At 43.7% G+C, this 12396-nt stretch overlaps 1 protein-coding gene and 1 long non-coding RNA gene across 4 annotated transcripts in view; one reads left to right on the plus strand and one right to left on the minus strand.

Moving 5' to 3' along the window:
• The window catches only part of RBKS (ribokinase), a 73881-nt gene that overhangs the window by 46643 nt on the left and 14842 nt on the right, over positions 1–12396 (plus strand). The gene's annotated exons all lie outside the window — the stretch shown is intronic.
• Positions 1–12396, minus strand: part of LOC132531777 (uncharacterized) — a 61508-nt gene that overhangs the window by 32932 nt on the left and 16180 nt on the right. The window contains exons 2-4 of the long non-coding RNA XR_009544217.1: positions 10738–10881; positions 7229–7453; positions 4579–4806 (exon numbers count right to left, since the gene is read on the minus strand). This is a non-coding gene — a long non-coding RNA (uncharacterized LOC132531777). The remainder of the gene's footprint in view (positions 1–4578; positions 4807–7228; positions 7454–10737; positions 10882–12396) is intronic.

The following is a 12396-nucleotide window of genomic DNA, read 5'->3' on the forward strand; positions in this document are numbered from 1 at the left end:
CACTGACACTCTTAATTTCAAGAATTCAGCCCCTAAGCTAAATCTGTCTTCTCAAGAATCACTCACTTTGTAATAAATCATCATAATTCAGGATATGTAAAGCCAGAGTAATCAAAGGCAAGGGGCAGGGGGGACTCATTGTCCCTATTTTTTATTCCTCTTTCTTTCTATCCATTGCATTTGAGTCGTGTAGTATTCACGGTTATTGGTGAGGCATGAGGCAGCATCAGCCCAGCTGCATGGATGTCCCCAAGGGACAACTTGGGGCTGGAGAAGCAGCTCCAAACTACAGACTGCACCAGTAGGAAGTGGAATCATTTCAGTCCCAGTTGGCGTGGAAGCACTCATGAGGGCAGGGTGATTGCTGGGGCTGGTGGATTACCCACAGTTTTCCAAGGTAACTCCTCCTTGGTGTATTCCCCCCATCCTGGGGTCTGGCCTTCTGCCATCCAGGCTGCTCACAAGCATAGGCTCCCATTAATCCACTTCTGAGGTACCATCCAGAATGACAGTTCAGTCATCCAACATCCGAAGTGCCATTATTTCCATCTTGGTGTGACCTTCCCCCCAGCCTACACCCTCTTCCCATCCCCAGCCACCTGGCCACTGGAAAGCCAAACTAATTTTGTCAGATGTAAGTAGAACAATTGAATTTAGGTGCTCTCAAAAGATGTTTCTCAACTCCGGCAAACTCAGACACTGTTTCCTGCTGAGCCACAGTCTTGCTGAGAGGACTGAGTACTCACCAGGTCTCCCATGGCACTGCCAGAGGTAGTCTTTGTGACGCTCCTTAAACTGTGGTTCCCCAGCAAACCGTTCTTTCTTTCTCCCACCTCCTTCTTTCTGATCAACATGTACATTCCTTGCATTTGTTAATAATTGGTGGAGTTGCTGAGGGGACTTTGTAGCTCAGTAGCCATTTTGTCCTTGAATAGAGATTTTGCACATTTCTGTCCAGAAGCTTCTGTTATAGCCAAAATGTTTGAGTGCCCCTCACTGTTGATTGCCAATACTTCAGAAAGGGTTGGGCCATAAAATACAGTGGGTAAAGAATGATAGAATCTTCGGTGCTAAAGAGGTAACTATAAAATAATAAGACTAACTGTATCTCCGTATCAATTTATTATCCAAGAAGTGACTGTTGTTTCCTTCAAATTTTGACTTAGGAGAATTAAGTATATACTGATACTGCCAATACTCAAAGTACCTTGCGAAATGCTCTTTTAGAATTGCTTTGAGAGCCTTCATCACCTTTACCCCACCAGTCACTCTATTATTTTTTTTACTTTCTACTCATGAAATTAATACATGGTTAGTGTTCAAGAGGAGAAAAGAGCAGACAACACAGAAAGGTATAAAAAAGTCCGGGGCCTCCCTGGTGGCACAGTGGTTGAGAGTCCGCCTGCCGATGCAGGGGACGCAGGTTCGTGCCTCGGTCCGGGAAGATCCCACATGCCGCGGAGCAGCTGGGCCCGTGAGCCATGGCCGCTGAGCCTGCACGTCTGGAGCCTGTGCTCCACAACGGGAGAGGCCACAACAGTGAGAGGCCCATGTACCGCAAAAAAAAAAAAAGTCAGATATTCATGATCCTATCACTTAGATGTAACCACTGTTAACATTTTAGTGTAAATCCACCTAGATTTTTCTATGCATAATTTTGAATATCTGTACTTTGGAATATCTGTTAACAGCAAACTTGAATATTTGCAACAGCAGAGGATTAATGTGTGTCATTATGGGAAGGCTCTACATCCCCAAAAATAAATGAAACATTTCCTTAGAATAAAGTAAGTAGGCAATTCACTGAAGAAGAAATACGAAAGATAAAGAAATGAGACACTGTTCAACCCTACAAGAAATTAGGAATATGCAAATCAAAATAACAGTGAGATTCCCTTCATTGCCCATCAGGTCAACAAAAAATAAAGACTGATAATGTCAAAGTCCAAACAAATTGGAAAAACACATGCTCTCATATAGTTCTGGTCGGAGTATAAATTCATAGAATGTTTTTGGAAGGTAATTTGACAATACCAATTTTTAAAATACGTTTTCCCTTTGACCCAGTATATCTCTTTCTAAGAATCTGTCCTACAGAAGTGTTCACATATATAAATATTTGTACAAGAATGTTTATTTCAGCTTTGTTTGTAATAACCAAAAAATCGATTAGACAGGTCTACATAATCATCCGTAGGAGAAGGTCAAATGATAATAGTATGGTACCATTGATTTAAAAATAAAATAAAATAAGCCTAGCTATCTGTAAGTAAAAGTATAATTTAAAATCCAAAACAAACAAAACCACCAAACTTTCCCATTACTCATGGGAAGGGGAACAGGATGGGGGATAGGAGAGTGTTGAAAAGGAGGACCTCTGCATTCTGCTCCATATTCTTCTGAATTGTTTGCATTTTTCCATAAACCTGTATTTTTCACGTATTACTTTGAAATTTGGAGTAAAGATGATTTGGGGACATAGCAAAAAACTATTTGGAGCCACATCTAGCAAGTAAGATAGGTGATATCCTTTCTCAAAGGGCAAACTGGGCATTATTTTCACAAAGGAGCCAAATTAGCCACTGTTCACTCTTGATCTCATAAAGAACCTCTCAAGCTTTCCCAAACCTCTATATGTGGAGGCTGAGTAGCCCTTTGACTTAGGATGACCTCTGAATGGAGAGTCCTGATGCCAAGGAAATAGATCCACATGGCTTTCAGATCCACAGCACTTCAGCCTCTGTAAATCTGGATATTTCACTACACACTTTTGACAGTTTTTTCCTTAATCTTTCTAAAGAAAAAATTTCCCTCAAAAACATGTTATTTTATACAGTTTCCTTTGGAAATATCAGAATAAATGTCAAAGCTGCACTGTTTCTGTTCATCACTCAAATGCACGGCAGGTCTTCAGAGAAACTTCACTCACGTTCAAGTTTTCTTTCTGAATGAGTCTGTTGATATATCTCGGTTTAACTCTTAAACCCTCATTCTCTCAACTGATAACAGAATGAATGATCTAGACTTTGGCTTTGCCACATTTCTTGGTCTTTGGCTAATGAATGACCTGGAGGAGCTATAAAAGGGGCCAGGCTGTAGGAGATGCCTCATGTTGAGGTACTTAATATTTCATGTACTTCATCATACATATACCTCTGATTTGAAACAGACCTGAATGGAAGGGCTCATGAGGGATGGAGGAACATATGTAACACAAGCCCTTGGACTGAATTGTGCTCCCCCTAAAAGTTATATGTTGAAGCCCTAACCCCCAAAGTTACTGTATTTGGAGATAGGACCTATAAGGAGGTAATTAAGATTAAATGAGGTTATAAGGGTGAAGCCCTGATCCCAATAGGATTAGCGTCCTTATAAGAAGAGACAGCAGAGAGTTCAGTCTCTCTGTATGTGCATTCAAAAAGTTCATGGGAGCACATAGCAAGGCGGTGGCCTCCTGCAAGCCAGGAGAAGAGGCCTCAGAATGAAACTTATCTTGCCAGCACCTCGATCTTGGACTTCTAGCCTCCAGAACTGTGAGGAATACATTTCTGTTGTTTAAGCCACCTAGTCTGTGATATTTTGTTATGGTGGCCCAAGTAGACTAACATATGCAAGAAAGCAAATCAGCATGCTTCAGAAGTGACCTAAAGTGAATGCTGGAAAATCAGCTGTTCTGTGAGAAAATAAGCTGAGGCAAACTAACAGGATCAGCCTAAATCACCTTTTTAGTGAAATATCTCAAGAGTTTTTCGTATGGTTCAACTGTAATCATTGGTCCTGGTGGCTAAGGGCAGATGATGTCCTGGGTTCTAATCCTGATTTAACTAATAACTAGCAGACAGTTTGGGGCAATGACTCATTATGTCTGGGGCTCAGGTTGTGCATCCAAACATGATGTGTCTGGAGTGGGTGATCTCTGAGTCGTCTTCAACCTCTGAAATTCCTTGATTCTTACAGATTCTTGGGGACATAAGGATCCTTTGGCTAATAATGAAAAGCAGGGCACTATTCTAGGCCAGGCATTGTGCTGGACTCTTTATGCATTTTCTCACACACTCAGAACAACCCTGCAAGACAGGCTAATGCCCACTTTAGAGAGGAGGAAGTTATACCCCCAAAGGTAAACAACCTGCCCAGAGTCATCCAGCTGGTAAATCGGCAGAGCCAGGAATTGGTTCTAGGTCTGTCTGCCTGTCTGCCTGACCCTGACATCCGTGTCCTCCTTACCACACCCTCTTGATTTGGTGGCAGTCTGCCTAGCGTCCAGTCTCTTCTATTTGGCATTCCAGCACTGACTCCTTGCCACTTGTCATGCTATAGGCTTCTGTAAGTTGCTCCATTTCTCTAGATTTTCAGAAGCTTCCACTCTTGCTTTGTGCAGTACAGTGCAGCCTCACTTAAATGCAGTAACTCATATATAGTCTAAGAACAGTGCCTGGCTCATGTAAGCACTCAGTACATCTTAGCGCTCATTAGTAGGTCCCCATGTACCTAAATGTTCACTTTACCTGGATATCTGTGGGGAGGTGGGGCGGTGGCATAACCAGGTAGCACGTACCAGGAGCTTGCACTACTCACCATCACACAGGGTGGATATGACCTTGGCTCTGTACATTACTGGAGAGAAACCCAGGTCCCACTGCCATTCAACTCCAGCACCTTCCTGTACAGGGCAAGGAGCAGGACTGCACGGGTGGCAATGTGGCGGGATGGTGCCAGGCCAGATACCAAAGGTTCAGGCACAGATCACTTCATTCATTCTTGTCTTTGAATGATCAAGGAAGAGAGGTGTACCACTCCTAGAGTCTGTAACAAAAATATCTTTTCATTAAACTTCTTTAAGTAAGGGTCTGAACCGCTAACTAGAGAGGCTAAGGAAAATGTAATTCTTCTTTTTTTGATCTTCCCAAACTAGTTCTCCAGTTTAAGGAACGAAAAAACACTACTCTTTCGCTGCCTAGCAAACTCCTACCCATCCTCAAGGTCCAGCTCAGAGAGTTATTTTTGGGCAACCCCAATGCTTAATACAGTGCTTGGCATATAATAACAGGTCCTCCTGAAATAACGAAGAGTTCCAGTTCCTTCTGGGAAAATAACTAGTATGTGTGTTACAGTCACTTAGCCTCACTGAGCTCCAGTGTTCTCAGGGCACTAGAAGATCTACAGGATTCCTTATAGTCCTTCAGTGCCACACTGAATGTGCCAAGGGAAACAATCAATCTCAGATACAAATGCTCTTTTTTAATGATTTGCAAACAAAATAATTACCCAGTTTCCCATTTTTTTTTAACAGTTGTTCACAGTATTTTTATTTGTAATATTTACAAATAGTTAATTTGTAAAACAAAAAATAACCTAAATGTCCATCCAAGTGAATAGATAAAACAATTGTGCTATGTCCGTACAATGGAACACTACTCAACAATAAAAAGGAATTAACTATTTATACAGCAATAAAATAGATGAATTCAAAATAATTACACCGAGCAAAAGAAGCCAGACAATAAAGAGTACGTATATCATGATTCCATTTATATAAAAGTCTAGGAAACACAAATTTATCTATAATGAACAGAAGCAAGCCAGTGACTGCCTAGGGACACAGCAGGATTGGGGGAGGAAGCTTTGGATTACAAAGGGTCACATAGGCACTTTTACCCAGTTTCCCATTTTAAAACATATCCTAGGATTGTTTTCCCTGGAGTCATAGAAAGGCGAGGCCAGAAAAAAAAAAAGAAAAGAAAACTTACAGAGGGTAAATGACACATCTGAAATTGGCATCATAGAATAAAGAAAATCCATATCCAAATGAGGCTCTGAAATAGCCATCTTTTTTTTTTTTTTTTTGGCTGCATTGGGTCTTCGTTGCTGCACATGGGCTTTCTCTAGTTGTGGCGAGCAGGGGTACTCTTTATTGCAGTGCATGGGCTTCTCATTGCAGTGGCTTCTCTTGTTGCCGAGCACAGGCTCTAGGTGCACAGGCTTCAGTAGTTGTGGCACGCGGGCTCAGTAGTTGTGGCTCGTGGGCTCTAGAGCGCAGGCTCAGTAGTTGTGGCGCACGGGCTTAGTTGCTCCGCGGCATGTGGGATCTTCCCGGACCAGGGCTCGAACCCGTGTCCCCTGCATTGGCAGGCGGATTCTTAACCACTGCACCACCAGGGAAGCCCTGAAATAGCCATCTAAAACTTAGGAATGATACCAATAAATGGGCATGATGTCTGTGCAAGGTCTGCTGACTCTGGCTGCCAGAAAGGATGACGATGACAAAAAGAAGTTCACTGACTATCAAAAAAAAAAAAAAAAAAGGACAGAGGACAAGGTAATTGCTAAAGAGACTGATCGACAAGGCACAAGACATCTGTCATGCCGGGGGGCATATTAACTCTATTACATTACTTCCACATCAGCAGATCACCTCAATTACCAGCTAATCAGGCAGAATTAAACATTTTAAATTATCTTTCTTAATCCTGCATGTGATTATTTGAAAACCCAGGGCTCTAAAAATCTAATTGTAACTGCTTACCAGAAATGTCATCTTCACTTTGAGGAACTGAAGCAGGGCCAGATACAAGACTGTTTTTTTTCCGTTTTCCTAAAGTACCGTCCCATGGCCAGAACTGGACTTGCATGTATATCTGCCTAGTGCCAGGCATATTAGGGGCTCCCAAGGGGACCTGGCCCTGCTTCAGAACTCATAATGGCCAGAGACCAAAAGAAGAGCAATGGGAGGGGAGAAGGGGGGCGTGTGGGTGGAGGGAGGACGGAGAGGAAAAAACAACTGTTAAAACCTTAGCTAGAGACTTCCCTGGTGGCGCAGTAAAGAATCCGCCTGCCAATGCAGGGGACTCAGGTTCGAGCCCTGCTCCAGGAAGATTCCCACATGCTGTGGAGCAGCTATGTTCGTGTGCCACAACTACTGAGCCTGCACTCTAGAGCCCACGAGCCACAACTACTGAGCCCGTGTGCCTAGAGCCCGTGCTCCATGGCAAGAGAAGGCACTGCAATGAGAAGCCCACACACTGCAATTAAGAGTAGCCCCCGCTTGCTGCAACTAGAGGAAGTTCACGCGCAGCAACAAAGACCCAACGCAGCCAAAAAAAAAAACCTTAGCAAACGTCAGGAGAGCAAAATCTAGATTTAGAGTGTTCTGTAGGCCTAGAAGGCACAGGAAACCGTCCCTCTCCCAGTAAGAAGGGATGGTATGAGGTTGTGGGAGATTGCTTACCCATCTACAGTTAAGACTTCTGAGCTTCCTACGCTTAAGCTCCTCTTCTTCCCACTCCTTCAGTGTCCTGGACATCAGTGTGATGACATGGCAGTGAGCTGGTAGTCTACTCCTTGCCCATCTTCCTAGGATGCTGCAATAGTGTCCTCAGGAGCAGAGCTGCCAGGACTGTACTGTAGGTCTCCTAAGTGGTTTCCATTGCATGAAGATGGTTCTTGGGTAGGCCTAGAATTATATGGAGGTGAAAAAACGTTTGGAGCCAAAGTGTAGAGCCCCGTGAGTTAGAGCCTTGCCCGCTGCCCTCAGTGCCCATTGCTGCTGATAGAGGTGGACAAGGAAGTGAGACAACAGCTGTGTGGGTCATTGCTTGCTGAACATCTGCCTGCCCTTTGCGTGAAAGTATGAGTATGTGTGTGTTAGGTTAGTGGTGTGTGTACTTTGTGTATTTTCAATGTGGATAATGTGTGCTCCATGTGAATGATCTATGAGTGGCATGAATGCCATGTGTTCGTGTGTGCATATGTGGGTGAGTAAATGTACAACAGGGGGACAGAGTTTAAAGGGCTAACTAGTCACTCTCACTTTCCTCCTCCTACTTGCATTCCTTTAAAATCTACAGGAGGGTGCCATATGATGGGACAACCCCTGAAAAAGCTATGTGATTTGGGACCAGAAGTTAGGTGAAGTACATCTTCCTAAAAGATCCTCTAAAAACAGGAAGTTTGGGGCTTCCCTGGTGGCACAGTGGTTGAGAGTCCACCTGCCGATGCAGGGGACACGGGTTCGTGCCCTGGTCCAGGAGGATCCCACATGCCGCGGAGCGGCTAGGCCCGTGAGCCATGGCCGCTGAGCCTGCGCATCCGGAGCCTGTGCTCCGTAACGGGAGAGGCCACAGCAGTGAGAGGCCCGCATACCGCAAAAAAAAAACAAACAAACAAAAAAAAAAAAACAGGAAGTTTTATATCCTTTTCCATCCTTGGTCAAAACAAACCAAAACTGGGAAAAGGAAGATCATGGTTACATTTGCTAGATGACTTCCCTATGACTGTCCTGTTCCCAGTTAGGAAAATCCTCTTTACTGAGACTTCAACTTTTAGGTTTAGCATGTGGGAATGTAATTAGAAACACGTTTGGACAGAAGAATAGTAATATTTTGTAAGAATTTCTCTTGATCTTTGCCATTCTGAAGTTTTACTGCAGTGAATTCAGATCTGAATTTATTCTTATTTATACTGCTCATGACTCTTTCTTCCTCCTGAATCTCAGTATTTGTGTTTTTCATCAATTCTGAAAAATCCTCAACCATTCTCTCTTTTATTACTACCTCTCCTCTATTTTCTCAATCCTCTCCTTCTGGAACCCCTATAAGGTATATTTTAGACCTTCTGTTTTCCATATCTTATATCTTTTAAAATTACTAGAGGGGCTTCCCTGGTGGCGCAATGGTTAAGAATCCACCTGCCAGTGCAGGGGACAAGGGTTCGAGCCCTGGTCTGGGAAGATCCCACATGCTGTGGAGCAACTAAGCCCATGCACCACAACTACTGAGTCTGTGCTCTAGAGCCCATGAGCCACAACTACTGAGCCCGTGAGCCACAACTACTGAGCCTGCGTGCCGCAACTACTGAGCCCGCGTGCCACAACTACTGACACCTGCGCACCTAAGAGCCTGTGCTCTGCAACAAGAGAAGCCACCACAATGAGAAGCCTGTGCACTACAACAAAGAGTAGCTCCTACTCGCTGCAACCAGAGAAAGCCCGCGCACAGCAATGAAGACCCAATGCAGCCAAAAATAAATAAATGTATAAATGTATTTTTTTTTTAAAAACTACTAGAGAGAGAAGCCTAAATAGGGTTTCTTCATAGTCAGGATCCTGGGGCTGCCTGGCACTTTATTCTTGTAGTTCCAGGGCTGATGAAGCAAAAGTGCCCTCTAGAACTGAAAACAGTTCTTTAAGAAATGGAAAAGACTCCTGTGGAAAATTATGGCAAAAGGGGTGAGGGGCACCCCACTGTGCACTCATTTCTTCACACTTGACCTGAATTTTCTGCGTGGTAGGGACATGCTGGTGTGATAAGACAGACCCTGGCCCCAAAGAGCTTCCGTCTAGAAGGGTATGTAGCCCACACAGAATGAGAAGTGCCGTGACAGGGATGCTCCCGAGGAACAGCTGAGGGGTCCACCTGGCCCGAGGAGCCCAGCGGACCTGCTTCGAGGGCCAGGGAAGGAGATGAGCTGAAGGCTGTCTTCCCCTTAGTGAAGAGTAACCCAGGCAGAGGCAGGAGCTCATGAAAAGGCCAGAGGCAAGACAGCAGGTCATGTTTGTGCCTTTTCAATTAGTTCTGATTGGAAAGAGCTTAGAGTACAGGAAGAGTGGGAAAGGATGAGGTACAGCTGGAACAGGGATGGGTCGTGAAGGGCTTCGTTTGCCACTCCTGGGAATTTGCACTTTCTCCTGCGGGCAGTGGGGAGCCACTGATAAGAGGTTAAGCAAGGGACAGATTTGATCAGATCTATACTTTATAAAAGATTAACATGGCTGCTGTGTGAAGAATAAATTGGAGATCATAATACTGGAGGCAGGAAGAACCATCCAGAGACTGTTACATTGAAACAGATAGCTAGTGGGAAGCAGCCACATAGCACAGGGAGATCAGCTCCGTGTTCTGTGACCACCTAGAGGGGTGGGATAGGGAGACGCAAGAGGGAGGGGATATGGGGACTTATGTATAACTGATTCACTTTGTTATACAGCAGAAACTAACACACCATTGTAAAGCAATTATACTCCAATAAAGATGTTAAAAAAAAAAGATGTTACATTGATCTGAGGGATTATGGCAGCCTGGACTGGGAACGTGGCAACAGGGCTGTGGAGAAGTGGCTTTAAGAATTCTTAAGAATTCAGAAGACACCCCACCCCACCCCCACCAAAATAAAAGAATTCAGGACATAATGGCAGTCCATTTCCTTTTTCAAAAAATTGGCGGGGGAGCCTAAGTTAGATGCTTATTTCATAGTCAAAACAAATAGCTCATTCTATCAGTCTCCATGGTTTTCAGCATCTTTTTGAGCCCTGACTCACCTAAGAGCTAAGACCTACTCCCATTAGAAACAGTTCACATCATCAGTTATTCTCTGCAGGTGGAACAGGAAGATGCCTGTGTAATTTACAAAAAAGAAAATGAAATGAAATACCCTCATGATTCCTATGTGCCCTTCTATTGGGCATGCCGGGCTGCCTGCCACCATTTGGGGGAAGCACTGATCTATGCAACAGAGAAACATCTGGAGCAGAAACTTACCCCTCATGTAAAGTAAATAACATTTGAAGGAAACTCTTTTGCAACATAGCGCTAGTTCAGATATCTCGCCCTACCACCTGTGCCCTAGACACTAGCTTACTCCTGATAGAGACACAGCCTTCACGAAACTACACACTCTCCCCCTGATGAAATGACAAATCAGCCAGTATGTGATGAATTTGGGTTGTGTAGACAAAAATACCAGGTATTCCAGCCAAGGCACACACAGTGTGCTGTGAATCATCCCCACCAGCTTTCAGCAGTTAGATTAGCAGAACAATTGCTCAGTTCCTTCCTTCGTCTTCACAGTGTAGACCTGGCCCAAGACCCAAGAGTGAAGCAGCAACTGTAAGGAAGCAGAAACATTATAAATAACCTAGAGAACCCTTTTATAACAGCAACTGCCTGCTGATTTTGTGGCCTAACAGCTCAAGCAAAAAGGATATAAATATAATATTGTGCAATGACTGATTACTCAAAATGTTGTGCATCAGCAGAAGTGGGACCTGTGGTTGGTGCTAATATTATCAGATGCCTTTGCTGTTTAATAATCTGGTAGCTCTGTATTATTTAGCATGCAGTTTTCACAGAGAACAATGATCTTATTTCAAGTACCTCTCACTGAAATAAAAAAGCAGCTGTTAGAAGATGAACATTTGGCAGAAAATGTTTTAGTGGAATCTTTCGTGAGATAATAAATCATATTGGATTAACTGTTTTCTGTCTAGAATAGTGGAGTCACAAAGAAAAAAGATCGCTGACCACAGAAGGCAAGGGCAGTCTTTAGAACCCAGTGAATCACTAACAGACATTTTAGTTTTAAGTGCCATTTATTCACCAATATATAAAGTTATTTATATACAAAGCTTCCATTAATAGCGCCTGAAGAATGGGCCTTTTTATTCCAGTTTTAGCTCATACTCAGGATTCTACTTCTCTTTCATTAATAATGGAATTCTTTAAATTATAGAATAAATTAATACACCACAGACATTTTGGGCAGAATGGGGTTTTTAACCAGTCTTAAGTCTCCACAGGCCATTCTGTGTGGCTAGCGTGCTGAACAGGCACCGAGGCAGCCCGCTGGGCTCCTGGGCTCCTGGCCCACCCACTCCCAGGTTGCTAGAGCAGGGCCGACAATAGACCCTCACAGGTTCTTCAGGCTGGCCGGCCACTGTCAAACTAGGGCTCTGCTGGAGAGGAAGTGACATCATGACATAGCTACTGGGCATCACCATTTTCAGCCAGAGAACATGATCTGCTGCTTTCATGAGGCCATATTGACTCAGGAACATTTTTCACATGAAATTATTATCACTAAAACATAAAATTCTCTTTTCTAAACTATCAAGCAATGTATAGAGCAAAGACTTTCACAGTATACTCCCAATTCCCACTCTTGGGATGGAGTGGGTGATGGGTAAAGATTAAAAATGGAGGGTTTTCAGAAATGGCTGAGGATTGCTTATAGGATAAAACTAGCTCAAAACAGCTTCATCAGAATGTCCATTTCAATACTGGTGTGACTGGCCAACCCAGAACCCATCAAAAACCAGAAGCTGAGAATGGACTCTGAGACACTGAGTTGGGCCCCAGATGGAGCCAGCAAATGACCTGTCAGTATGGACCACTGGCTGACTTAGACCAGGAATTTGTCACCAATAATGGAGCCAGACCAGTTCATGGTGCTAAGCTCTGAGGTAGAACACCTCAGCCATGTACATTCAGGTGGCGAGGCTGGGATAGGTGAAACGTGCCATCAGGCTGGCAACTTCTTTTGCCTTTGATTCAATTTTAGATCAAATCAAGGTGATGCAGTTATTATGATCACTGTACTCTTGCAAATTGTTATTAAATACTA

The sequence above is a fragment of the Lagenorhynchus albirostris genome, chromosome 13, assembly GCF_949774975.1.
Source record: "Lagenorhynchus albirostris chromosome 13, mLagAlb1.1, whole genome shotgun sequence".
NCBI lineage: Eukaryota > Metazoa > Chordata > Mammalia > Artiodactyla > Delphinidae > Lagenorhynchus > Lagenorhynchus albirostris.